This window comes from Paroedura picta, chromosome 8, assembly GCF_049243985.1.
Source record: "Paroedura picta isolate Pp20150507F chromosome 8, Ppicta_v3.0, whole genome shotgun sequence".
NCBI lineage: Eukaryota > Metazoa > Chordata > Lepidosauria > Squamata > Gekkonidae > Paroedura > Paroedura picta.
In genome coordinates this window covers 23,808,412-23,833,538 of record NC_135376.1, presented here as the reverse complement: position 1 = coordinate 23,833,538, position 25,127 = coordinate 23,808,412, and the positions used below count along the sequence as shown (strand labels likewise).

Below are 25,127 nucleotides of genomic sequence, written 5' to 3'. Positions count from 1 at the left end.
ATATTTAAGCTGGAAATCGTTTCCATTGAGCTCACTGAGACTTATTGCTGAGGAAATCTGCGTAGGAATTCAGCTTAAAACTTGTGTGTATCTCTTAGTGAGAAATTGTCAAGCCTTGCATGTATACGAAGTGGTATCAAGCAAAACATTCTTCCAAGGGGGGAAAATATAGGAAAACATAAATATTATACTAATATTACCCCAATTGTACAATCAATTAAACATGGAAAGGCAAGCACCTTCATTGCAATAGCTGGGAAAGCACAAGGAGCATTGGTCCATACTTCAGCTCCTGGGCCCTATAAAGCAGCATATTTATTTTTCTATTTATTTCCTGCCATTCTCATCCAGGCTGGCTTACAGATTAAAACCATACATATATCTGATGTATGCTCAGGATAGGTTCTACCATTTGCTAAAGGAGTCTAGCTATTTCTGCTCACTTGCAGTGAAATTACTTGCAAAATGTCTTGGGTTTATCCACTTTAACGAGCATGAACTCTCTTACATATTTGTCCATCCAAAGATATTAAATAGTTGCTTTGGACAGGCATGTCTTTTATATATGGCCTGGAAAATACTTTGACAAATGTGCCACTGGTGTTTGTAGGATTTGGTAGAAATGTGATACAGGAAAAAAAATCTGAGGAAACTTTTCCCCAATGTTCCCAATAGAAAGGTTAGGAAATGTGGGGGAAGAACTGGAAAAAAATATCTATGAAGTATTTGAAATAAGTGAAACTTTTATGACAAGGTTATTCTCTCAAAATGTACAGTGTGAGAATTTATATGCCAAACAATATATGGCATTTGACAAGGAATCTAGTATAATGAATGCTAATAGTCCTATTGTGACTTATGAGGCTGATTCTGTCCAAATAATGCACTCTCTTATTAATGCAAAGTTTGTCTTCTAATTTAAACTTTAATTTTCTTCCTTATAAATGGCAAAAATCAACATACTTACACGTGCTAAGGCAGACTAGATTGGAGCAGTTTGCAGCTCTTTTCCTTTCTGTTTCTCTTTGTCTTGAATGGAGCATATTTGCAGTTTTGCATGTAGAAATCCAGTATTTTACTGCTAAATTTTATAAGTATGCTAAGTAATACAGTTTTATATGAGGTTAGAAATGATGCATTGTTGTTGTTTAATGCAGTAAAACAAGTTAAGGTTTGATTATGAAGTAATTTCTGCATAGGGTTCAGTTTTTTCCAGAATCCATCCCTGCCCCCAGATTTCTAGAAATTTTATATCTCCGGGTTTGGGTGCTGTCCTGGTTTGGTAGTAGTGGTGGTGGGGAGGGGGCGGTTAAAAGTATCTTGCATCTAGATGCTTCCCTTTTTCAAGACAGTGGAGGATCAACCAAGAAATGTCTTCTTTGGTTTTCTCTGCTCCCATCTTAAAAATCTGAGTTGCAGTTGCTTATACATAAGCAAACAGTGATATGTGAAAAGCTTATTATGGAATGCATGTCATACAGCACAATTGTGTTTTTGTGTACATGGGAACAAGTATGTTTAGTAGGGTTTATTCCTAGGTAAATGTGTCTAAAATTGCACCTTTACTATTTGCACACAGGGAATATACTCTTTGGGGGGGAATTTTGTGAAGGAGGCTCATATGTAGAGATTTCTCAAAGCTCTTTCTCTCAGTATTCCTTTTTGCAGCACAAGTAACCATACTCTCTGGGGGATAGGGAACAAGCAGTTCTACTTTCCCAGTAATCATATGAGCAAACAGTGTGGGAGTTGCAGCCTTCTTTAAAAGAAAGCTGTACTTCTTTTCTTTCTGCACTTTATTGCCTCTCCATTGTCCATAGGATAACATTCCTGTATGAAATTATACCACTTAGGAATCTTATATACAACTCATTATAACAATATATAATTTGTTCCACTTATCATAAAGCATCTTGATGCAGGAAAACCAAGAGATGGTCATTAACTGAAATTTGGCTGCAGCATTTGTTTGGGCCCCAAAGGCAGCATCTCATATTTTATTGTGTCAAAATGCAATGAAAATCAATAAGGAACATAGGTATGTGCCATGTTCCAAATCTGCACAATCTGCAACTTCAGCCATTTAAAGAATCATAGAATAGTATCATAGAATAACAGAGTTGGAAGAGATCTCCTGGGTCATCTAGTCCAACCCTCTGCACTATGCAGGACACTCACAACCCTATTGCTCATCCACTGTAACCTGCCACCCCCTTGAACCTTCAAAGAATCAGCCTCTCCGTCAGATGGCTATGAAGCCTCTGTTTAAAGATGGAGAACCCACCACCTCCCGAGGAAGCCTGTTCTAATGAGAAACTGCTTTGTCAGGAATAGGGTTGTGTGCAGTGACACGATTTGGCCACCTCAGCAATCACTCAAGCCCGAGGTGGGCAGCACCGCGGAGTGGAGGGGCACAGTGCCCCTCCTCGCTGTGGTGCGGCACTGGCCTCCTACGTGCTGCTTCGGGCTTCAGTGATTGAGGCAGCCGAACCGCGCCGAAGTGCGCAACCCAAAGTCTGGATATTTAGACAGAATTTCTTTTGAATTAATTTCATCCCATTGGTTCTGCTCTATCCCTCTGGGGCAAGAGAGAACAACTCTGCTCCATCCTCTATATGGCTGCCTTTTAAATACTTGAAGATGTTTATCAGATCTCCAACCTTTCCTCATACATCTTGATCTGATGAATGAAAAAGGCGTTCTCACTTCCCTGTGATTTATTTAAATGTCTAAATGAGTAGAAGAAGAGTTGGTTTTTATACCCCACTTTTCACTGCCCAAAAGAGTCTCAAAGTTGCTTACAATCATCTTCCCTTCCTCTCCCTACAGACACCCCGTGAGGTAAGTGGTGCTGAGAGAGCTCTGACAGGACTGCTCAATCAAAACTGCACTACCAGGACTGTGACTGACCCAAGGTCACCCAGCTGGCTGCATGTGGAAGAGCAGGGAATCAAACCTGGTTTGCCAGATTAGAAGCTGCCACTCTTAAGCACTGTATCATTTTGGCTCTCAAAAAGTGGACCTTTGATAACCTCACTCAACTCAGGTATGCAGATGGGGCAGACTGCATAACTTGCTGCATGAACCAGTGTGAAAGTTCCAGTTAGGATGTTACAGAAGTGCAGAAGACTTTGAGAATCAAACATGTGATTCTGGTTGCCCCTACTTTTCAGAAAGTCCCAACCTACTCATATGTATCTGCATATTTATTTATTCAATTCATTAAGTCTCATACTTGCTACAGCAACTACCAAAGTAGCTCTCATTCTCAATAAACCAGTAGTAATGAAAAACTCCAATATTGTGGTTGATGTCACAAAGGATACTTAGAGTTGACAATTCAAGAAAACTGCAGAGGATACTCCATAAAATAGAAAATTTGATCTTTATTGCCTTATTTGATTTGATAGTGTGAAGTAAGTGCCACAGTCCATTTTATGGTTCATCTCCCATTGTAGCTTATGTCAAACTAATATTAAATGGCCCCTTTGATTGTCATTGTTGTAAAGAGATCTTTCTTTTACAATTCAGTAATTCATGCATTCATTATCACAAAGGTGTGGGTAGAAACAGCTAAGTACACCAGCCTCTCAGTGAATTAGGGCTGGGGTGTAATATGTATGGTTTGGAGTACATTGGATGCAATAGCTTGGATCTTGCTGAAGATGAAAAGATTTCCATCAATAGTGTACAATTTCTCTACTTCCCCCTGCTACTTCCATCTAAAATAGTCTTCAGAATGTTGCTCCTGGGGACAAGGGATCTCAGGAGCAGTATTATGGGGGAGCTGGATCCATAAGGGAGACACTGGCAAAAATGCCCCCACACAGAGGAATGATTGACAGGATCCTGTTGTGCCTGTCTGTGATGCTAACTCTCATAACTGATTATAGAGTTTTTTCTTTACTAGTAAATAAGCCCGCTGCAGGCTTAATGAGTGAGTCTGGCGGCAAGGGACCAATTGTGAGCCGCACTGTGTGCGGCTCGCAATTGGTCCCTTGCCGCCGGACTGAAACTCGGATTGGGCCCTCCAAGCGTCAGTCCGGGGGAAGGGGCCTATGGGCACCCTTCCCCATCACGGATAGGGCCCACCCTCAGGGCCCTTAACCGATTATTTAATCCGCTCCGCTAGGAGCGGGTTAAAGATATTTGTTTATTATTGTTGGCAGCCTCTTGTTGCCACAGTTTAAGATTCAGCTTTACAACCATAATTTTTTCAAAATCTATACAGAAGTTATGAGGAGGTTCAGGATTCTGAAACATAAATCTATTTATTTTCTTTATTCATTTATAGTCCACCGTGTTTGCTAAACACAATGGAACAAAGGGAATTTCTGCACTTCAGTAAAAATAGTATTACGCCCGCGGAATGGCAAAGTGTTAAATTATATTGCGCCTCCCAGGCCATCCTCACCTTTTTGCTGTGTCACCTTTGCCTGCTGCCTTTTCGCACGTCTCACCCTCTCATATGCTGTGGAAAAGGAGGAAGAGAGCAACAGGCTTTATACGTGTCGCACTTCAGCCTGTCAATCAATTCAAGTTACCAGTCCCCTTCATATTTTGACACAGTTTAAAGGTCCCAGGATGCCCACTATTTTAATTCATACTTATCTGTTGCAATGCCTATGCATGGAATCATAGATGCATAGTGGTTTTTGAACGCCACCTCTTATGGGATCACAAATCCTTTGATAAATTAATACCATTCCTGATTTTGGGGGAAGAAAACTTTTGAGAGGCACACTTTGTGTTATAACTCTGAATAAAATATTCTTTTATTTCTGGCGTTGCCTACATGCATGTCCGTCTATAAGGTGCTCCAGGCATATCACCATTTTAAAAAAGAAAAACAATGGAGAGGGAGGCAGGTGCAAGGCCGGGGCGATGCAGATGACTGTAGCAGGTTCTTTCTGCTAGTTTCCTGCTGGTTGTCTGCCAGTGGATCGCGTTTTTTAGGTTGGTGAATCCACTTTATGCGATTCCTGAAGAAGCACTTTAAAATGGAGGATGTAGTGAGCAGTCAGCTGGCCAGATGCTAGATGTGGGTGACATCCTGTGGAGGGGCCAGAATATCCAGCTTCCATTTGGCGGTCATGATGCCATTTTTAATGGGTGCAGAAAAGCCCAAAATATTCACCACTTAAAATATGTACCCTTAAGGGGAAAGATCTGCTTCTAAAACTAATTAAGTAATCATGTTAAAAAATCTGTAGCATGTAGGGCTAGATCTTCTGTAACTGTACCAAAATGTACCAAAAATGTAACTAGTATAGTAATAGTTCACCATACTCCATGAAGTCAGCTTACTTGATTTTTTTTAGTTCATTTTCTATTTTTACTGAAAACAGAAGAAGAAATGGACTCTGCTGTTTCAAGGATAGAAGACCTGGAAGCACAAGTTATTTAATGATTGCTGTATTGTATTTAAAATACGTTGTTTGTATGTTTGTGTACCTCTTTTTGTAAGAAATCTGCCTGTTCACAAATGTTAATTCTGTTCGTATCTTGTCTTGATTCGCTTATCTGTTGCATAAAATAAAATTTCATTTTATGCTTTGCATGCTGACAGAATATTGTAAAAATAATGAACTGGGAGGGGTGAGTCCCAGTGAAGAAACAAATATAGAAAAATACAGACGCACTGGGAAACTAATATGGCAATAAATTATCCAAATTGGACTTATATTAAGTCGTCTCTCTGAAGCACCACAAGCTAAGTTTAGCTATTGTATGATCTTATACTCTTAAGAGATTCCTTAATAAGTTGAAGTTGGTCCTTAAATATAAAAAACGTCCCTTGAAAAAACTGTAAGGTGAAACACATTGGGACGTGTGTGAAATAAGAATAAAAGAATTACTGAAGAGAGACAACTCTATATAAGTTCAATTTGGATCATTTATTGCCATATTGGTTTCCCAGTTCGACAGAATATTGTAAGGCAAAGGTTAACTAAAATGTGTGCATACTTGAGTACTGGTTTGCACCAGTGCATTTATCAATGATGCTCTTGTAAGATCCCTCCAACACTAGCATAATGCTCAGTTTGTAACTAAGGTTTAGAGAGAGAAATAGCAGCAAGCATAATATTGGGTTGGAACTGGTAGTAGGAGAAAAAATGTCATGTTTTCCTTGTACTGCTAATATGTGGTACAAGGAGCTTCCAGTGCAGATTCAATTGACAGGAAGTGCTGCTTCATCCTTACCTTGTCCACAGATTCTCCTCTACATGTACACAAACAAACATTTCCCATTATTCCCCTGCCTGCATGTTGAGCTCTAAAATTGGAAACTCAGCTGATGAACATTGGCTAATCCTTTGCAGGAACATGGACATGGTGAATACTGCAAAAATCAAGCATTTGTTGCCCACTGGTTCTGACATGCAGATGCCTCACGGCATTCCTACATTCTTGTTATCCTATGGATTTGGAAAAACTCATATGTCAAGATAATATCTATTTCCACACTAAGCAATAATTCAGTTATGGCCATAGTTCTGCATTGGTAGCTGTGGTCAATAGCATGTAATGTTCAAGAAATGGAGGGAAGGACAGGCTTCTCCAGAAGAGTATCTGCAGGTTACTAGGCACTGTAAGTCAACTATCAGAAGCCGAGGCTGGGAGTAAGCCGAGACTGGCCAGGGAAGCCTGCAGAGCTCCTTACATTGGAAGCTGGGTGAGTTTCAGTGTACCGAAGAGTGAAACATAGTTCTTCCAAATCCTGAATCTCTTTTTGCATTCACGTCCACAGAATACTTATTTGAGGAATTCTTTTTAATGATGACAACATCGCTACTTGAAGATGATCAAGGGTGTGCCTCGTTGGAATGTTGCTGACACTGCCTACACCCATGCAGAATGCAACAAGCTCCAGAGGACACAGTTGACTGACCTGCTCCTACCCCAACCAAATAGTCAAGAAAAGTTTCTTCAGATATGTGAGGAACAAATGTAAGGTAAATGGGGCAATAGGCCCACTGTTGGTGAAGATGGAGATACACTGATGGAGGACAGAGAAAGCAGTACCTATTTTGCCTCTGTGTTTTCTCAGAAGAATATGGAGACATCTAGGGATGGCAGTAGGCAACGTATAGCATCTGGGTGGTGGGGTGACATGAACAGAGTGGTTGTCGAAAGGCACTTGGCTGCACTGGATGAGTTCAGAGCCACTGGGCCAGATGGTGTGCATGCAAGAGTACTCAAAGAACTTTCTGGTGAACTTGCAGAACCTTTGTCCATCATCTTTAGATGCTGTTGGAGGACTGGAGATGTGCCAGAAGACTGGAGAATGCAGTGTTCTACATCTAGGTCACAAAAATGAAAAGCATGTTTACTGGATGGGAAGTAGACTTCTGGGTAGCAATGTGTGTGAACAGGATCTTGGGGTACTTGTGGACTGTATCAACAAAGGCATCACATCAGAATTGCAAGATGTCATAGTTTAGTGGTGGTGAACCTATGGCACATGTGCCAAAGGCAGCACTCAGAGCCTTTTCTGTAGGCATGCGTGCTGTTGCCCCAAGCACAGAGTTCACTAAGTCGGCCTGCATGAGATCCAACGCCCAGAGGATGTGGAGGACTCTTCCCACCTGTTCCCTGGTTCGGGAAGTGACTGGTTGGCTCAGGTTGCTCAGCTGGGCTGGCGTCTGCAAGCGTCAGTGGGAGGAGGAAGGCTGTGCTAAACGGGGTCCGGGGAGAGCAGAGCCGGGCCAGACCCTGCATGAGATGCCACACACCGCTGCCCACACGTATGCACACTTGGCCTCTCCGCCTCCCCTCAGCAGAGCAAAGGTGAAGAAGAGAGGGAAGGGAAAGGTGCGGTGGGGGGAAAGGGGGGGAACCTAAAAATAAAAATATGTTAATGTATGAGTCATTTTTTCTAAACTAAAACCTCAGCATTCAAGTTAAATGGCCGTGTAGGCACTCTGAGATAAATAAGTGGATTTGGGGTTGCGGTTTGGGCACTTGATCTCTAAAAGGTTTGCCATCACTGTCATAGTCCCACTGTTCACCACAGTGCAATCGGCTGCCCATGGAGGCCATGAGCTACCACTCACTGGCGGTCTTTAAGCAGTGGCTGGACAAATACTTAACATGGATGCTTTAGATTGATCCTGTATTGAGAAGGTTGTTGGACAAGATGGCCCGTATGGACCCTTCGAAATCTATGATTCTATAATAAGAAAATTTTATTTGCTCCAAAATTATTTTGAAGTTCTGTAACACATAAAGTCCAGTGGCAACTTTACCAGCAAAGTTTAATGTATAAGTTTTCACGTTCAAAGCTTATACCCAGAATTAAAATGTATTGGTCTTAAAGGTGCCACTGGGCTAAAACATTGTTCTGTTGCTTCAGATCAACACAAAATAAGGTAAAGGTATCCCCTGTGCAAGCACCGGGTCATTTCTGACCCTTGAGGTGGCGCCCTCTAGCGTTTTCATGGCAGACGCAATACGGGGTGATTTGCCAGTGCCTTCCCCAGTCATTACCGTTTTACCCCCCAGCAAGCTGGGTACTCATTTTACCGACCTCGGAAGGATGGAAGGCAGAGTCAGCCTTGAGCCGGCTGCTGGGATTGAACTCCCAGCCTCATGGGCAGAGCTTTCAGACTGCATGTCTGCTGCCTTACCACTGTGCGCCACAAGAGGCTCATGATTGTATAATTCACACTAGCATATACATTCTTTGGAGACCAAAATTACATCGTTGCATAACATGTTACAATGCATACAATTACAGTAAACATCACTTAGATTACTAAAGGCACAATCCTAAACAGGTCTTCATTGAAGTAAACCCAGTTTTATTCAATAGACTATTTAAGTTATTCTGAAACTTGGCTTGGTGTTAATCTCTATCATGCTATAACCAGGAGACTCACAGTGCATCTAGGTTATAATGCTTCATTCTGCTGCAGACAAGGGAATCAAGTATTTGATTAATCGTATATCAAACCACTCCCTCCTCAGAGAACTAGCATATTAGGGAGAATTTGACTTGATCTTTGCACATGTGAATGCAATTTTGACAGGTTCTGTTTTGCAGGGCCTTAAATAAAACAGAAGACCTATTCCTGTCCCCAAACTCTAGGGATAAGAACCTGAAAAAAAAACCAGATTTATAAAACTGCCCATAATGAATCAGTTTTACCTGATATGGTCTGGTTTGAAAATTAGTAAAGGCATCCTGAACTGCAAATCCTGTCTGCTAAAATGTGTCGTAAAGGGGTATTCCATTTTATAGACTTTATGATGTCCATTTTAGGCATGAAGTATCATGAATGTTGGAGACATTGGGATGCCTTGGATTAGGTATGTCCCTGCTTTCAACTCTCTTTTGTGAAAAATATGCTCATAATTGTGATGCCTCTGCAAGGCAATCAGTTGGCCAGTCAGTGAGGCCTTGGTTTGCAGTGCCAGGACTATTAATATTATTTTTCTTTGCTTGGTCAAATTCCCTCCAATCAGATCTAAATGCAGTCTGGAATCTGCTCAAGTTTACAAAGATTTGCAGATTAAGATGTACCAGTAGTAATACAATGCAGAATGTGTTTGTAGAAGAGGCTGAGCTAGCACTTTGTTCTTTGCTTGTAGAGCATTTAATAATGTTGAACTCAGCTTTCCCTTTTGAGGGACAGGGCCTAGTCCTCAACTTGAAACACTCTCCTTGCAGTCAATATAATTACTTTCGCAATGAATTATTTGAAGGTGGTTATTTAGACTTTCAAATTGGTAGACATTGTTCATACACCTGTTCTGCCTACAGCTTTTCACTCTGACATTAGAACCTGAGGTACATGTGAATTTTTTTTTTAATGCCCAGGATTACAAAATGAACCACTGTGTGTTTCAGCAATTATAATAGTCTACATACTGGGTTGATATAATATGGGGTTTCATCGCTGAGGGCAGTTGGAGCACGAACAAAATGGGTTAGAAACTATTGCCGGGAGGGGTGGCATGATATGTAGCCTGACATTTCTTGTCAAAACAAACATTACAATTGTGTTAACTGAAATACATGCCTCTGGATGCTACTACATACATCCACTGTTATAATAAAGAAGCTGTTCAGATCTGCTGCCCCTCATGTGATAGGTCACAAGTTCAATCCCTGGAGATGTTTGCTGGAAAAAAAACACATGTTTTTGCTGTGGCGGTCTTAGGGACCCACTGCATGTCAGAGTAGACAACATTGGTCCAGATAGATGAATTTTCTAACTTGGTATAAAGCAGCTTCTTGTGCTCAACAGCCCTCTGTAGCCTGAAGCTAAACATCAAAGTAAGTTCCATTGATTTCATTAGAACTTATTTTCAAGTAATTGTGCTTATTAAAGTGATACAGTCTGTGCTGAACTGGTGTGGACAGAAGTTTCATACCATTTTTCTTTCTGGCCATTGTTTCAGTTTATCATGACAGCACATTTTATAAAATTATTGCAAGTTTGCAGTGGCATGTACATTTATTTATTAGCAGAAGCTACTAGATCACAGTCACTGAACTCTCACAATTTATTGTCTTGTACCACCTCTGATTTCTCAGTGGCAGAGTACTGATGTCAAATGGTGAAGATTTGGCTTCAGGAAGGCCAGAATTTCGGTGATGTATAGAAATAGATACATAAGTCTTTACACAGCCTACAGCCAAACATTTTGTCTACTAATTGCTACAGATCAAGCTGCTGTAATGTAAGAAAGTTTGTAACCCAAATTATTCTTCCTTATTACATTTATTGGAAGGATCAGGGCTATAATTGTGCAAAACATGATATTTATGGTTGTCATCTCTTGAATTGGCCCTTGTAGCTTTCACCCATCTATTTCTGCATCTGAAGCATACAAGAGCAGACCTGGCTCGTTCTTTTCTGGCCAGGGGGATAGAAAAATTGACCTCTGTAATATTCAGGGCATAAAATAATAGACACCACCCATAGAATACAATCAAGTTGACGGTAACTATGGCAATGCAAGTCCAAAGAAAGAAACTTGACTGAAACTGTTGTTTGCTTTTTTATGTGGTTTTTTAAAAAAATGTTCCTTTCATTGATTATTTACTGGTAGAGGACAGTATGGGAGGTAGCTATATTAACATTTAAAAAATTCTAACATGCTTGGGGCAAAAAAAAAAGTCAACATAAAAAGAGAAACATGAAGGTCATTTCATTACCTTTTTCTCCCATCTATTTTCATTGTTCTCCCATCTTGCACTTTACACATACATAGGTCCAGAATGAGACACTGGACATTAATCTAAGGTCACCCAGTGAGTTTTATAGCATGGAGGATGTTTTGAACCCCAGTCTCTGATCCAACATGAGTGCCACTGGTTTATCACTTCCAGAGGTTCATTTGGAATATACCCATCTCTCAAAATTTCCCCAACTCTACCCCCCCCCCATTAAAGCAATGGAGTCTGTGCACCACATGGCCCTTTAGACCTCCCTCAGTCTTTCACAGATGCCATCTCAAATCAGCAGAGGATCAGCCAAAATGCCATTTCACAGGTGCGCTACTCAGGTTGGACTCTTGAGATCAGAATCTAAGAAATTCCCTGCACTGTGTGGCAACATTGTGGGCATCGTCAATATAAAGCTAGCTCTCTTGGGCTGTCATGCATTGAGACAAAAGGTCCTGGTTTTAAGCTTCCCTTTTCATATTAAAGCATCCTGCCTGCTTATTATCTCACCTAGCAATAGGCATCCTGATGGAAATCTATGTAAATATCCCAGGAGACTTGTGTAATTGTCTCTCGACCCTTTGTATAACTTTGGAGTCTGAATAATTGTACTAATCAGATCTCTTTCAGCAAGCCTCTTCCATACTATACATTCCTGCTGGTTTTATGAGTATATTGACCTGGTTGAAATGACTTCAAACAATTGCTTCAGATGGGCACTATGTTTATGACATTACTCAAGATGTAAGGATTTTTTTCCTTAGAAATTCTGCTCTCCATCCCTTTTTCTTAACTGTTCAAACTAGTTTTACTAGTTGACCCACCTACATAATACATCACTTAAAGGCAGGACTTGAAGTCTTTGAAAAAGTCTTTAAATAATACTAGCTAATTAACATTATGGCCTTGCATAATACTCCTGTATTATGGACCTAGGGAGTGTGAACCTAGTATGCTGGAAAGGGTGAAACTTAAGAATCAATTCTGCAAAGGTTGCATACTTAGGCAAGCAGGGTTGTGGCTGTAGTAGAAGCTATCAGTCCTAAAAACTTCTGAATGAAAAAGAGTGAGGGCCATTCTGTACAGCGCTAATGTTGCCAAAGTGTTACCATTGTGTAATGCTATTTATTTTGCGTTATTCACGACGTCATACACAATCCGCAACACTCCTGCAACACTCCCGCAAAAATCACTTCGTTGTAGCGATTTTCGGGGAATCCATAAAAGTGGATTCCCCCTAAAAAAAAAACACTTGACTCTTGAGAACAACCTGCAACACATCCGAAAAATACATGTGTGTTCTCAAAACAGCGGTAGCAAGCATGTCCCTCCCTAATCTCTCGCACTCGAGCTTCCGACATCCCGATCGCCATTTTCCCCTCCTTAAACCGGCCAAAGCAACGAATCAGTGATGCTTCTATGGCTGAAATCCCTCCACAAGCAATTATCCGTAAAATTTCCGAGCACAATACAGCTCCCTGTTCGACACTGCACTAATTTCGGCCAGAAATAGCATGGGGGGGGGGATTTTTAAAAAAATTTCAAAACGTATAAACGAATAAGCGCCAGCTCCTAAGCCAGCAAAAAAAGGTCTTTCTGATACATCGAATGACCGAATATGCATTGCTACTGGTCTTTTTGTGTTTTTTTAAAAAGTTTTAAAAAGGGAAACACAAACACAACAGTTAATTGGCTGCTCTCTTTGACGGCCAGGGGAGGGAGGAAGCGCGGAAAAAATATCGCCTTCTTTGTTGCAATTTCGGCAAGAACGGAAACTTGTGCATTACGATAGCAGTGCTAGTGGGAGAGCCTTTTTTTTCGATTGAACTGGCTGTGTGCGTTACCGAGACCTGCCGCTTTTGCTTCCAGCGCTTTTCAATAGCGCTCAGACTTAGCGAAATGGCCCGTTGTCCGGAATTGCCCTGGCTGAAATCTGTTGTTAGACAGGCACCTAATCGACACCTTCATCTGTAAGGCTCTATCTTCTGACAGGAAAGCTTTGGCTACTGTGTTGTCCAGAAGGACCCCATTAAAGGAAACCCGAGAAGGTTGGAGGCATGATTTTTTGCTGTTAGTTATAAAATCCAATTCCTGACTCATTTGTACAATCAAGGAAACCTGCAACTCTAGTTCCTCACAGTAAGGTGCTGTGATGAGCTAGTTATCCCATTATGAGTAAACAGAATAACCTGTAGACCAGGGGTAGTCAACCTGTGATCCTCCAGATGTCCATGGACTACAATTCCCATGAGCCCCTGCCAGCATTTGCAGATTTGCCATAGTTGTACTAAAGGCAGAAGAAGGGAGCAAAAGACGGGCTAAGGGTGCGGAGAGTAATGTCACTTTGAGGGACATGGTAGAGTCAGCTCATGGTAGAGCTGACTTCACTTCCAGGGCTCCTCAAAGTCTGAAAAATCATTGCAGGGGCTCCTCCACGGTCAAAAGGTTGAAAAAGGCTGCTCTAATTTATAACCCAAACTAACAGTTGACCTGAATGACCCCCTGCCATTTATCACTAAAAACACCTGTGTGTCATTAAAAGAGGGTACGTGGCTGGTCTATTACAGGCCCTAGTCAGAAAGAACTTTTTGGAGCCTGTAGCAGTTTTTTAGGCAACAGTTAATATTATGTCTGGTTCTGTGACTGGAACTGTGCCTGCCTGTGACAGAGCCACTGTAATGCAAGTGCCAAGAGTATGACGGCTGCAACTGAAGGAATCCATACATAGGCCAATGCCTATACAGAGCGGCGGAATCTGCTGTGATATCAAATGTTTGCTTGGTCTTGATTTGGGATAAAAGACTGTCAGTCGATGAAGCAAATAGTGTACTTCCCTAAATTGGGAGGTCTTCCACTTTCTGCGGGGCATCAGGAGGGAGAGCTGTGGAGTGCAGCCAAGAACGTCGTCTTGTACAAAAGTTGAAGCCATGACTCTAAAGGAGTCAGCAGAGTTTCTGCCTGCATTAATTTGTTGCTTGGATACGCACAGTGCTTCTGCTTGGAAGAATTTAGCCAAAGGTTTCTCGCCTTTAGGCAGAATCTCTAAAAAAAGTGGCCATCTTTCCCCAGAAAAACAACTGGTAAACTCCCATAATATCAGTATAGTTGGCAATGTGCAGCTTAAGTTCAAGAGAAGAGTAAACTTTTCTGCTAACTGTGTTAGTTTTTCACCCCTCTCTATTAGCAGGTGAGGAATGCACACCTGTATGCTGTCTTGCCTGCATCTCCTTGACTATGAGGGATGAAGCAAAATAAACAGGAATGACCTTGTTTCACTCTATACATTCCCTATTGGATGTGGCAGCTATACTAGCTGGTTTCTGCCAGAGGTCCTTAGAGATGTCTGCAATGCCCTCCAGGATAGGGAAGATGATTATATTGGGTGACTGCATACAGCTTGCCTAAGATCTTGACTGGGGAAGGCACTGGCAAACCACCCCGTATTGAGTCTGCCATGAAAACGCTAGAGGGTGTCACCCCAAGGGTCAGACATGACCCAGTGCTTGCACAGGGGATACCTTTACCTTTAAGATCTTGTCTCAAAGTCTTGGGTTGTTGGAGATCACCTCTGTTTCCAACAGTTTGGCTATTTGCATCATTTGCTATGCATAGAGCTTCAAATCTTCACTAGGTGACACTAGATCAGGATCTCCTACAGCATCATCAGGGGAAAGTGTCTGAGCCTCAACTAGAAGAGGAGTCAGCCCTCAAAGCCTGCTCCTCCTTGGAATCCAAGTCCCCCTAAAAGGATGAGGAGACTGTAGGAGGATACCAAACATGGTGGACCTGCAGTGTCATGGTTCCATGGAAAGGGGTGCCCCAGTTCTGAGGGTACTTTCCACAATTACCAGTCACCCGATTCTTGAGATCTAAGGGAAGGAGAATAATAAGGGTAGCCAAGAAGGCGGGGCATAGAACTCTGTCGCAGTACAGGAGAGGATGCTTGACTAGCTGGTAGAACGGCCAACGCACCTAGGCCAGACTCTTTCCCCTCCTGAGATTTATTTATTATGAATGAACCATGGAGTCATGTGGAAAAAGCATTCATGGTGGAAAGATTTTTCTCCATTCTGTCAGAACTGGAGATTATATGGCTGGAACTAAAGACACAATAGATTCCAGGAGTGTCTTGAAACGATATTTCTTGTGTAGTTTTGGAATGGGGGTTTCTTAGGTGGGGGTTCCAACATGCAACATTCAGCTGAACAAACAGGCAATTGGATCTGATGCTTCGGTTCTGTCCCGAAACCAATGGAACTGAGATGCTCAGGGTGGGCTCACAAGTTGGTTGGTTCTAACCAGTGATTTCGAAGGCGAGGATTAACTGTGCTCTGTGGGGCAGATGTTTCACTGCTGAGCTATCTGAGCAAGAGAGCGCTTTCTCCCATAAGCTTACCTCCAAGTGCATTACTCAATCAGAGCAGGCTTTCGAGATAAATTGGAGGCAGATCTTGCACATGGCCATGTAATGGGCCTCTCCCAATCAGATGATAATAATAATAATCATGATGATGAAGATAATGAAGCTGTTCTCCTGAATGGGTCATTTCCATGCTGCACTGCATACATTTTTCAAAGTAATGCCTTCTGTGACATTTTCCAAAGAAGGGAGCAGTCTAGAAATAAAAATACAAACAAATAAATGAAGAGTCCAGTATGGAGCATAAAAACTTTGAGAGAAACTCATGAGACCCAGAACTGAATATGCTGCTTTTTTATACCCTGCTTTTCACTACCCAAAGAAATCCCAAAGTATCTTAGAAACACCTTTCCCTTTCTCTCCTAATGGCAGGAATGTGGGGCTGAGAGAGCTCTAAGAGAATTGGTCTGCGAGAACAGCTCTACGAGGACTGTGAGTAGCCGAAGGCCACCTAGCTGGCTGCGTGTGTGTGTGTCTGGGGGGGGGGGGGAAGCGGGGAATCAAACCCGGTTTCTCCAGATTACAGTCTGCTACTCTTAACCACTATGTCAAGCTGGCTCTCACAATGCAGCAGTGAAGAAAGGACTGAGGGAAAGGGTCCTCCTTTCCCTGCAGAGCATGGGACCATCAGATGGGAAGAGGGCCTCTAATAAGCTCTGCAGGGGAGGGGCTGCCCTTGGAGTCCTAAGAATACTCGAGCAGCTGCAACAGAGCCTCCAGAGGCTGGCTTGCACAAGCAAACACAGTCCCAGTGGGGGAGAGCACAGAAGACTGGAGGTAAACTGCCTGTTATGAAGCTGTTATAAGTGGCAAGAAAGAGCATGAACTTGTGTTATTGAATGCCTCTGCTGCTTTAGTGAAACCTGCCTCCCACTTTGAGAATCCAGGGGATTATGAGCAGGGAGGAAAGAAAACAAGTTATATAAGGCATTCTGAAAGTTAAGGAGCATTTCTGAGCCCTCACAGCAATAGGCAATGACTTCTAGCATTGTCTGAGGTCATCAGTGTTCAATTATATTGTTCATAAAGAATCCACCAACAAAGTTGCAAGGTCCAGTGTCAAAGCTGGGGAACTGTGTTTCTACAGATTATGCTGGCAAGGTGTCATTATCCCCGTAACAATGCTGCAATGGGAGAATATTGTTCTATATAATTGTCGGGCATAAGAGACTATTTTTATAATCAGTTCCTCTGCCTTTTCTCAGGGAACCTTGGGAACTCTGTTTCCAGGAGAAATTAAAGGGAGCTATAGCAGAGTATTCTGCAAGCTAACATTCCCATGATGGGGAGGGAGGATGAGCCGGAAACAACAGTATTCAAACTGGTACAACATCAATTTAGAGACATTTTCTTAGAGGTCCAGGAACGCTTTCACATTTAGATGCAGAAGTTTTAATTGCTAGTGAAGAAAAATGCTTCCTTAACAGCAGAAGGGCTATGAAATTATATTTTTATCTAATAAAGAACATACGAATTCTCACTTAATGTTGCCTCATGGCCCGTGAAGTTTGAAATAAAGAAAGCACATAGAAATCTATTACATGGAGCAAATGAAAGGCAGGAAAGTTCAGTACATGGATGTGGGTATTGGCAGAGAACAGGGATAGAGAGGAGCGTGAGGAAAGAGTGGTTATACAGCGAGTGAAAACTATTTGAAATAAAACCTCCTTGAAGACAGAGCAGGGAGACTGGGCTGGTTTATTCCAGGAGGGAGCTGGCAAGACGGCTGACGATGGCAAGGTCCAGGGGGGCCTGCCACATAGCGCCACACGCTATATTTGTTACGCATCCACTCTCAGCCAGCTGACTCAATAAAATTTGATTTATTGACCGCCCCTCTCCACAAGCAGGCTCAGGACAGTTTGCATCAATCAATAAAAATATTCATAAATAGATTAAAACATCCTAAAAATTTAAAACTACAAATTATTAAAAACTACCATCCTTCAAATTAAAAACTACAAAGCCCTGTCCTCCACCCCACCCACCTCAAGTTATCATTTATACATGAAAGCCTCATATACTGTACATATTACTTTTCTTTACATGGAGCATGAGAGGGGCACTGAAGTTATAATTTGCCTAGAGTGCCCCAAATCCTTGGTGCTGCCCTGGTTCCCATAGTTATCCCAGCAATTAGGAAGTAATAATCATTCCTCCTTCTCCTGTCTTTTATTCCCCCTTCCCATGCACGAAAATCTTTTTTGTTGTTGTTGTTGCACCAGAAACTGCTGTTTGTCTCCTCTCTGATCCTCCTTTCAAGTCAATGCTAGCAGGGACGTAAACTGTGTGCAGCTTCTTTTAAACTCCCCGTCTGTATTTTTTTTTTAAACCAGCCATCTGAGACTAGCGATAAATCTCAGATTCGTGCTGCTTGTTAAAAAAAATTCAATTTAAAATGAGGGGAAAAGTAATCAATGGAACTTGTACACTAATTGGGGGGATGATGGAAGGCACAGGGTGTTTAGAATGATCACAATGTGGGGAGTGACCCTCAAGGGCAGCAAAATTGCGGTCAGGGAGGAATAAAAGAGGATATGTATATTTTTGAATTATCTTTGGTTTGGAAATGAAACAAGGGGGAAATTGGCATAAGTGTGCTCGCAGAAAATCTGGGGTAACAGCGCTGAGAAAGTGAACTGAGTGCTGAAAGGAGGAAAATTGATGCAGGATAAAAATGATGCATGATGATGCATGCTGAAAGCTAGGGAAACACACATGTATAATAGGCATATGTAACCAGGTATTGCTGCAGAAATATTGCTGCTACTTTGGCAGCTCGGTAGTTTTTTCATATTGTTTCAGTAATATATGTATTGGTGAACTCCTGTGAGAGGGAATAGTTTGTGATACACAGAACTCGTTGGGTGTGATAGACTACTGTACTAATAGGATGGTTTCAACAGCTGAAATTTGCCTTGCATGCTTCCAATAAAACCTTAAGTTCCCTGGTAGAAAAAAAATGTGAGTGGAGGGGGATAGTGGCAAATTTACTTACGGCTCACTATTTCTGTGGAGATTTTTGAAACAAAGAGTGATTCTATTGCATTGCAGAGCTTATCTTTTACATTAGCCAATATTCAAAATGGTTTACCGAAAATCAGATTAAAATAAATGCAGGACACAAAGCCCTTTTTAATTTGGCTGTTGTTTAGTTCCTACAGTTTTTTCCCTTAGGACCAGAATGAGTCCTGTCATTCCCTGAGCAACCAGTGGAGGTACCAGAAGGCTATAGCTGTATACCTATAAGGGCATTGCCAAACTGTTGACAGTTATCCGGTCCTGCTGAAAACACAGAATGTAATCTTGGAGAATATACATTATAATAAAAATATATTAAAAATTAAAAGCCAGTATTGTTCTGTGTATGGTATCTTTGAATAGTGCACAATAATAAAGGAATACAGGAGTTATCCCTAGCTGGGGTACTATTTGTGGGAAGGGTGTCTGTTATCTCTGTTGCATCATTACTGGCCTGGGGAGCCCACTGTGAGTCATTTTCCATTCAGGATGTATAGTCTTCAGAAGTAGAGGCTTTCATTAACCTCGATTAACCTGAGATGCTGGACTGAGGGGTGAGGGGTACAGGATCCCTTTTTGGGGAGTCAATCCACAACATAATAAAGTTCCTCCACACTTGGGGAAGTCACTCCATTCCAACAGCACTAAAGCTATTCCAAGGCCAAATCCCTAGCACAATAGCTATGTGGACATATCTTGGATCTCCTGAAGCCTGTTTCATACCATTGCAGTGAGTCCAGTCAAATTATCTGAGAGCTGTTCTACAAACACCTAGATGTGTCTCGAGTGCCATAACACAACTTGAAACCAGCACATCAAGAGTTGAGGCAAGGGTCAGTCTTTTTAGAAGAAGAGTTGGTTCTTATATGCCGCTTTTCCCTACCCGAATGAGGCTCAAAGCGGCTTACAGTCACCTTCCCATTCCTCTCCCCACAACAGACACCCTGTGGGGTGGGTGAGGCTGAGACAGCCCTGATATCACTGCTCGGTCAGAACAGTTTTATCAGTGCCGTGGCGAGCCCAAGGTCACCCAGCTGTTGCATGTGGGGGAGCGCAGAATCGAACCTGGCATGCCAGATTAGAAGTCCGCACTCCTAACCACTACACCAAACTGGCTCTCTTTATATCTTTGGCTCAAAATAGAATTTAGAGCCCAAGAACCTCTCCCACTGATCCTACAAGACCCTTTTCAATCTAGTTGGCTTAAAGCTACCAAGACCAAACTTGCATGCCTAGGCTTCTCCCCAAGTGATCTACTTAGACTGGGTAAAGATCAGGCAAAGCGAGTTCTCAGGCAAAGAAACAGGAGATACCGAAAGACAAATGGAAAAAGCAGCCACTCCAGCCTTTCTCTCATTGCTAGTTAATGAGATGTACATTAAAAACAGCTGCCTATCACTCATCAATTAACATCAATAAATACAGAAGAGCTTTTACATTAGCAAGATGCTTGGCCATGCCCACAGCAGTTCTGGGGGACAGATACAAAAGAACTCCAGTGTCAAAGAGTGTGCATCTACCCACTAAGGGAGGTGGAAACAATTGAATATATCTTTTTTCATTGCCTTCTGTATACTACAGCTCACAACAAGCTTATCTGCCCCCTGTTGGCTAGGAAGACACACCAAACTGAAGCAGAATGGACCAAGGAGCTATGCATTGATTAAAAACCTCAAGTCTCTTAACAGATAGCCAGATGTTGCACCTACATCATTCAAGCCAGCCTAAGGGATTTAAAATATTTTTAACCATTTTAACCTCATGTTGTTTTATTTATCCATATAAAAAAAACTATACTGAGAAATTTTACTTCTTATATTTTAATATGCCTAACTCTGTATCCTGATCTGTGACCACATAAATAAAGTAAAAAGTAAAAGATCCTAGTTTGGTTCTCTGACAAAGTAGTCAGTGTCCTCATTCATTCATTCATTCATTCATTCATTCCATTCATTCATTGGATTTTTATACCGCCCTCCCCTATAGGAGAAAGTGGGTCTGTTTTTCAAATTGGACCAGGATTCAGGGACTTCATGCAGAAAATTGTCCTCTTGCCCTGGTATTTTAATATCTATTGTAAAGAATCTGGTTGGCTGGTTTCTTCCATTAAGGTACATTTAGCCATTATGTCTGCCTGTCATGCCAAGATTGAGGACATGGCACTGTTTTCTCACCCAGTGTCCAATAATTTTTTGGAAGGAGTTCTTTAATTTGTTTCCCCCATGGCCACCCAAAGTGCCGCAGTGGTCTCTGTTGCTGGTTCTCTGCCAACTCACTTGGTTCTTGTAGCTTGCAACTCTTGCCTTTTAAGACTGCATTTTTGGTGGCAATTGCATCAGCCAGGAGACTGGGGAAGTTGGCAGCTTTGTGGCCTGACCAGCCATTTATTAAATTTTAGGCTAGCCATATGGTTCTGACCCAGTTTACATTTTTTTTAACCTGAGGGGATCTCTAGTTTCCACCTTGCCCAGGACACTGTCTCTCCAGTATTTTTTTCTGTCCTGTACCTCAGAGGCTGAAGAGGTCTTTATTGTTCTACTTACACAAAACAAAAGGTTTCCGGCAGTTCCCCATGACTTTGTTTGCCGCTCTGGTAACTCAAGGGGGAGGCCTGCCTCAGAGACCATTTCTGGATGGACAGTGTTGGCTATTTGGTTGGGGTAGGAGCAGGTCAGTCAACTGTGTCCTCTGGAACTTCTGTTGCATTGTGCATGGGTGCAGGCCGCATCAGCAACATCCCAAAGAGGCACCCCCTTGGAGATCATCTGCAAAGCAGCGATATCTTCAGAAATAGTTTGTCAAAGAGCTATTTTGTGGACATGAATGCAAAAAGAGATTCAGAATTTGGCAGAGCCATGCTGCACTCCTTGCTCCACTGAAAATCACCCAGCCTCCAAAGTAAGACGCTCTGTAGTCTTCCAATGTGAGACTGCACAGAACTCTGAAGATGAAAACAAAGTTGCCTTTACCTGTAACTATTGTCCATTGAGGTGTCTTCTGTGCAGGGACACATTCCTTCCCTCTTACCCTGCTATGATTTCATAGGATGCCATTACATTCATGATGCTCATGGTGACTCAGGATGGCTGAGGGGAAGGAGGGGCACATGACTGTTACATGAGAAAATGCCCTCTAATAAGTTCTGCAGGGGAAAGGCTCCACATGGGAGTGGTAAGAATACTAGAGTAGCTGTAAGAGAGCCTCTGCTGGCTGGACTGTGCAAGCACAGTCTCAATGTTTCCAGGCACAGAAGACATCTCAATGAACAACAGTTACAGGTAAGTGCAGCACTTAAATTCAGCGAGTGACGCAGCTTCCACCATTGCATCTCTAGGCAAAGAAAGCTGCATCCGTTGAATGCAGGACCAACTACAACAAAGGCTGTAATGCCTTCCCCTCCCGGATTAGAAACCAAAGCAGAATATTTATTTCTGGTCCCTAATCCATAGTCTTTTTCAGTCTTTCTTGATTTATACCGATTTCCTTTGGTTCTACTGACCTTCCCACTGAATGCACTAATCTATGCAAAGTCTCTTGTAGAGTTTGGTCTAAAATGGATTCTGTCCAGATTTTTTGTTCCTTAGCAAAAGTGTAAAGCTACAGAGAGTATATCTGAGCTGTTTTGTTTATTAGGTAGAAGCTTCTCTTGGTCCAAAGAACATTCAATTAAATAATTCTAAGCAGCTTGTTCTTTAAAGCCGCTCATTGCTGGAACAGAGAAGTTGTTTCTATTTGAGTGGAACATTTTCTTTTTAGAATCATTCTTCTTTAGGCCCTGTTTGAACAGTACTTACTTCTTTCTCCACCGAACCTCATGCTGGGGCTAATTTTTCCTCCCACTTGTCAAGGGGAAGCCCAACAAGGTTAATAGAGCTAAACTTGTCTAAACATGGAGTGAATGAATTACTGGGAACTTTGCATGAGCTAAGCAGGAACAACGCTTCACTGTTAGTTGTTAAAATTGTGACACACAAATTATAGGATATGCCTCAGAGGAGAAAATTGGGATCGAGAACTTCTAGGTTCTACTTGGAAAGGGTGTTTCCTTTAGGCAGAGCTGGAATTTTGAGGGGGCAGCCTGCAGTGGATTGAAAGCTAACCTGTGCCTCAGACAGTGCAGTCCTAAATAGCTTAACTCTTCAAAGTTCATTGAGCTCAATAGGTGTAAAAGGGTGTAACTGTGTTTGGGAACAGACTGGTTAATTCCTGCAGAAAAAAAACTGGTGACAAACTTTGGTCAGTTGTTTTTCAAAAGGGTGTAACAGTGTTTAGGAACAGACTGGTTAATTCCTGCAGAAAAAAAATGGTGACAACAGAGAGGCAGGGAACATGTTAAAATCAGAGCTCATTCATTTATTCCTGATTATGAACCAACCCTTTTTTCCTTGTGGAGGGTGCAGCCTTTCACCAGCTGCTGCAGCACCTAGCTCCCTAGTACTGTGTTCCCTCATGGAGGACCATGAGCCAACAAGGCTTGCATAACTTCACAGGGGTGGTAGTCAAAGATGATGGTCAAAGATGAACTATCCAGATCCCAGCAGAACTGTGCACTTCATGCAGACCTCTGGAGAAGCCAGCAGCATGGCTACTTCTTCCTTACTGCCCACTGGTTGCAACTAGAGGGCCTGTCTGTCGAGGCACAGCCCAGGCCCCTGGATGGGACAGTCCTGCCACCGGGCTACAAAATGGTTCTCCATCTCCTGGAGATGAATGTAGACTACAAAGTGTAAAACATTGCTGCCAGGGTACAGAATAGCCTGAGGGACCTGGAGATCCTCTGGAATTACAGCTCACCTGCAGACTACAGAGAACAGTGTCCTGGAGTAAATGGATGCTTTGGAGGTGGACTCTATACCATTATGCCCCACTAAGGTCCACGTCCTCCAGATCTCCAGGAGATTCCCAACCTGGGTCTGGCAATCATATCCTGCCTGAGGACTGGAAGGAACTGACAATGCTACATAAATTCCAGTATGGCGTTCTTGGGATCACCTGAAGTTAGGGTTGTCAGGCCATGCCCACCTCCTGGCAAACGGTGGGAGAATTTATGAAAGAGGATGTGAAGGGTGACACTGGCTACATCAGACTGTCACTTTCAGGTACAACATGTAACTCTAGGAATGTAGCTTCTAGGAATCTGGCAAAACCATAGAGTTCCTGGCCACCCCTTTGTCAGTTCTGGGTTTTCCCTGGAAGTGACATAGTGTCACTGCTGATGTTGCAATTTTTTCCCCCTGCTGCCCCTCAGAGCAGTGGCGGGGCTAAGGCTACCAAGCAGGAGGCCTCCTGCCATAATGGGAGGCCTGGCAGCCCTATTTGAAGTCGTCAACTTTATATCAAAGGAAGGAACCATATTCTCTGGCACAAGAACTGGAGTCTCTATTGATTGGAGGAGCTCTAAGCTCAGTTGTCATATAGAGAGCCACAAACTCTTCTCCATTTGTTTTCATGGAGAATGAAGCCCTGTATACACTTTCTTTTCACACATGGTGGTGTTCTTCCAGTGACATTCAGCAAGATAAAACAATGCACAAAGCAGGCCTGTGAGTGGACTGGCTTCTATGTAAGCCTGAGTCAGATAAACGAAACTCTCCTGTGGATGAGCAACCCGGTGTTGGAATTAGGATACTGGGCTAAGAGAATTATTAATGTCAATCATGACAGACCAGGAAGAGGCAGGGGTGGGGAGGTGGGAGAACCTTAAGTTATTCCTTTTTTCAGGATGGATATCAGTGGTTAGTTTCAACCACAGTTCTGGCTTTCCAGTTGGCTAACTCATGCAGCCATGCTGTGCTGCGAGACTAGACTGAAATGCTGAACTGTCATGCTTAGCTCAGCAGGCCCCAGGCCCCAAGGACTGCCTTTTATTCTTTTAAATTCGGTCCTGTAAATATCTGAATCGCCAGGAAGAAGTTATGCCTCCTTCTGCAAAACTGTTTAGTTAGGCGTATCAAATTGAGAGGGTTAGCAATATTGCTAACAATTCCTGATCTGCAAGCTTAATTTTCTGTAACTGCACTGGTCTGGAGAAGTTTCAATAACCAGAACTAGCAGATGAATAAGTTTATTGGGCTTTTATCACAATTCTGAGTAGCTGAGAATGAGAATTATCAACTTAAGTATTTTGGATAAAAGCATGGAGTTGTTATTATTATTATTTCTTTACAAACTGCAGTGTCTAGGTTATCATCATTCATGTTCGGCAACAGTGCGGTCCTGTCATAGCAAACCATTAAACCACATCCTGGAGTATGTAATAACTCACCGATGTGCATTGAGTCAGAAAAACGTGCTGTAACATTGCCTGAAACAGCTTCACCTTCTCTGCAACCAGCGGGGAGATCTTGACACATGCGGTTGTTCCTAGAATAAAGCACAAACCCATCTTTGTGTCTGAAATTTACCCAGCCATGTTATCATAGCAGGATTATTCAGATTCGTGCCTCTGGCGGAGATTCCATGATCTGGGGATGATAATCTATTACATCAAGCAAATGAGAAGATTCTCTT

At 42.3% G+C, this 25,127-nt stretch overlaps 1 long non-coding RNA gene across 6 annotated transcripts in view; it reads left to right on the top strand.

Moving 5' to 3' along the window:
- Positions 1 to 25,127, top strand: part of LOC143843103 (uncharacterized) — an 89,108-nt gene that overhangs the window by 13,573 nt on the left and 50,408 nt on the right. For 4 of the 6 annotated variants that reach the window (XR_013233455.1, XR_013233452.1, XR_013233454.1 and 1 more), the window contains exons 2-3: positions 6,752 to 7,791; positions 15,969 to 16,028. This is a non-coding gene — a long non-coding RNA (uncharacterized LOC143843103). Of the gene's footprint in view, positions 1 to 6,751; positions 7,792 to 9,265; positions 16,029 to 20,198; positions 20,471 to 25,127 lie in introns of those variants that run through there. The other 2 variants (XR_013233456.1, XR_013233457.1) reach the window with 2 other exon arrangements.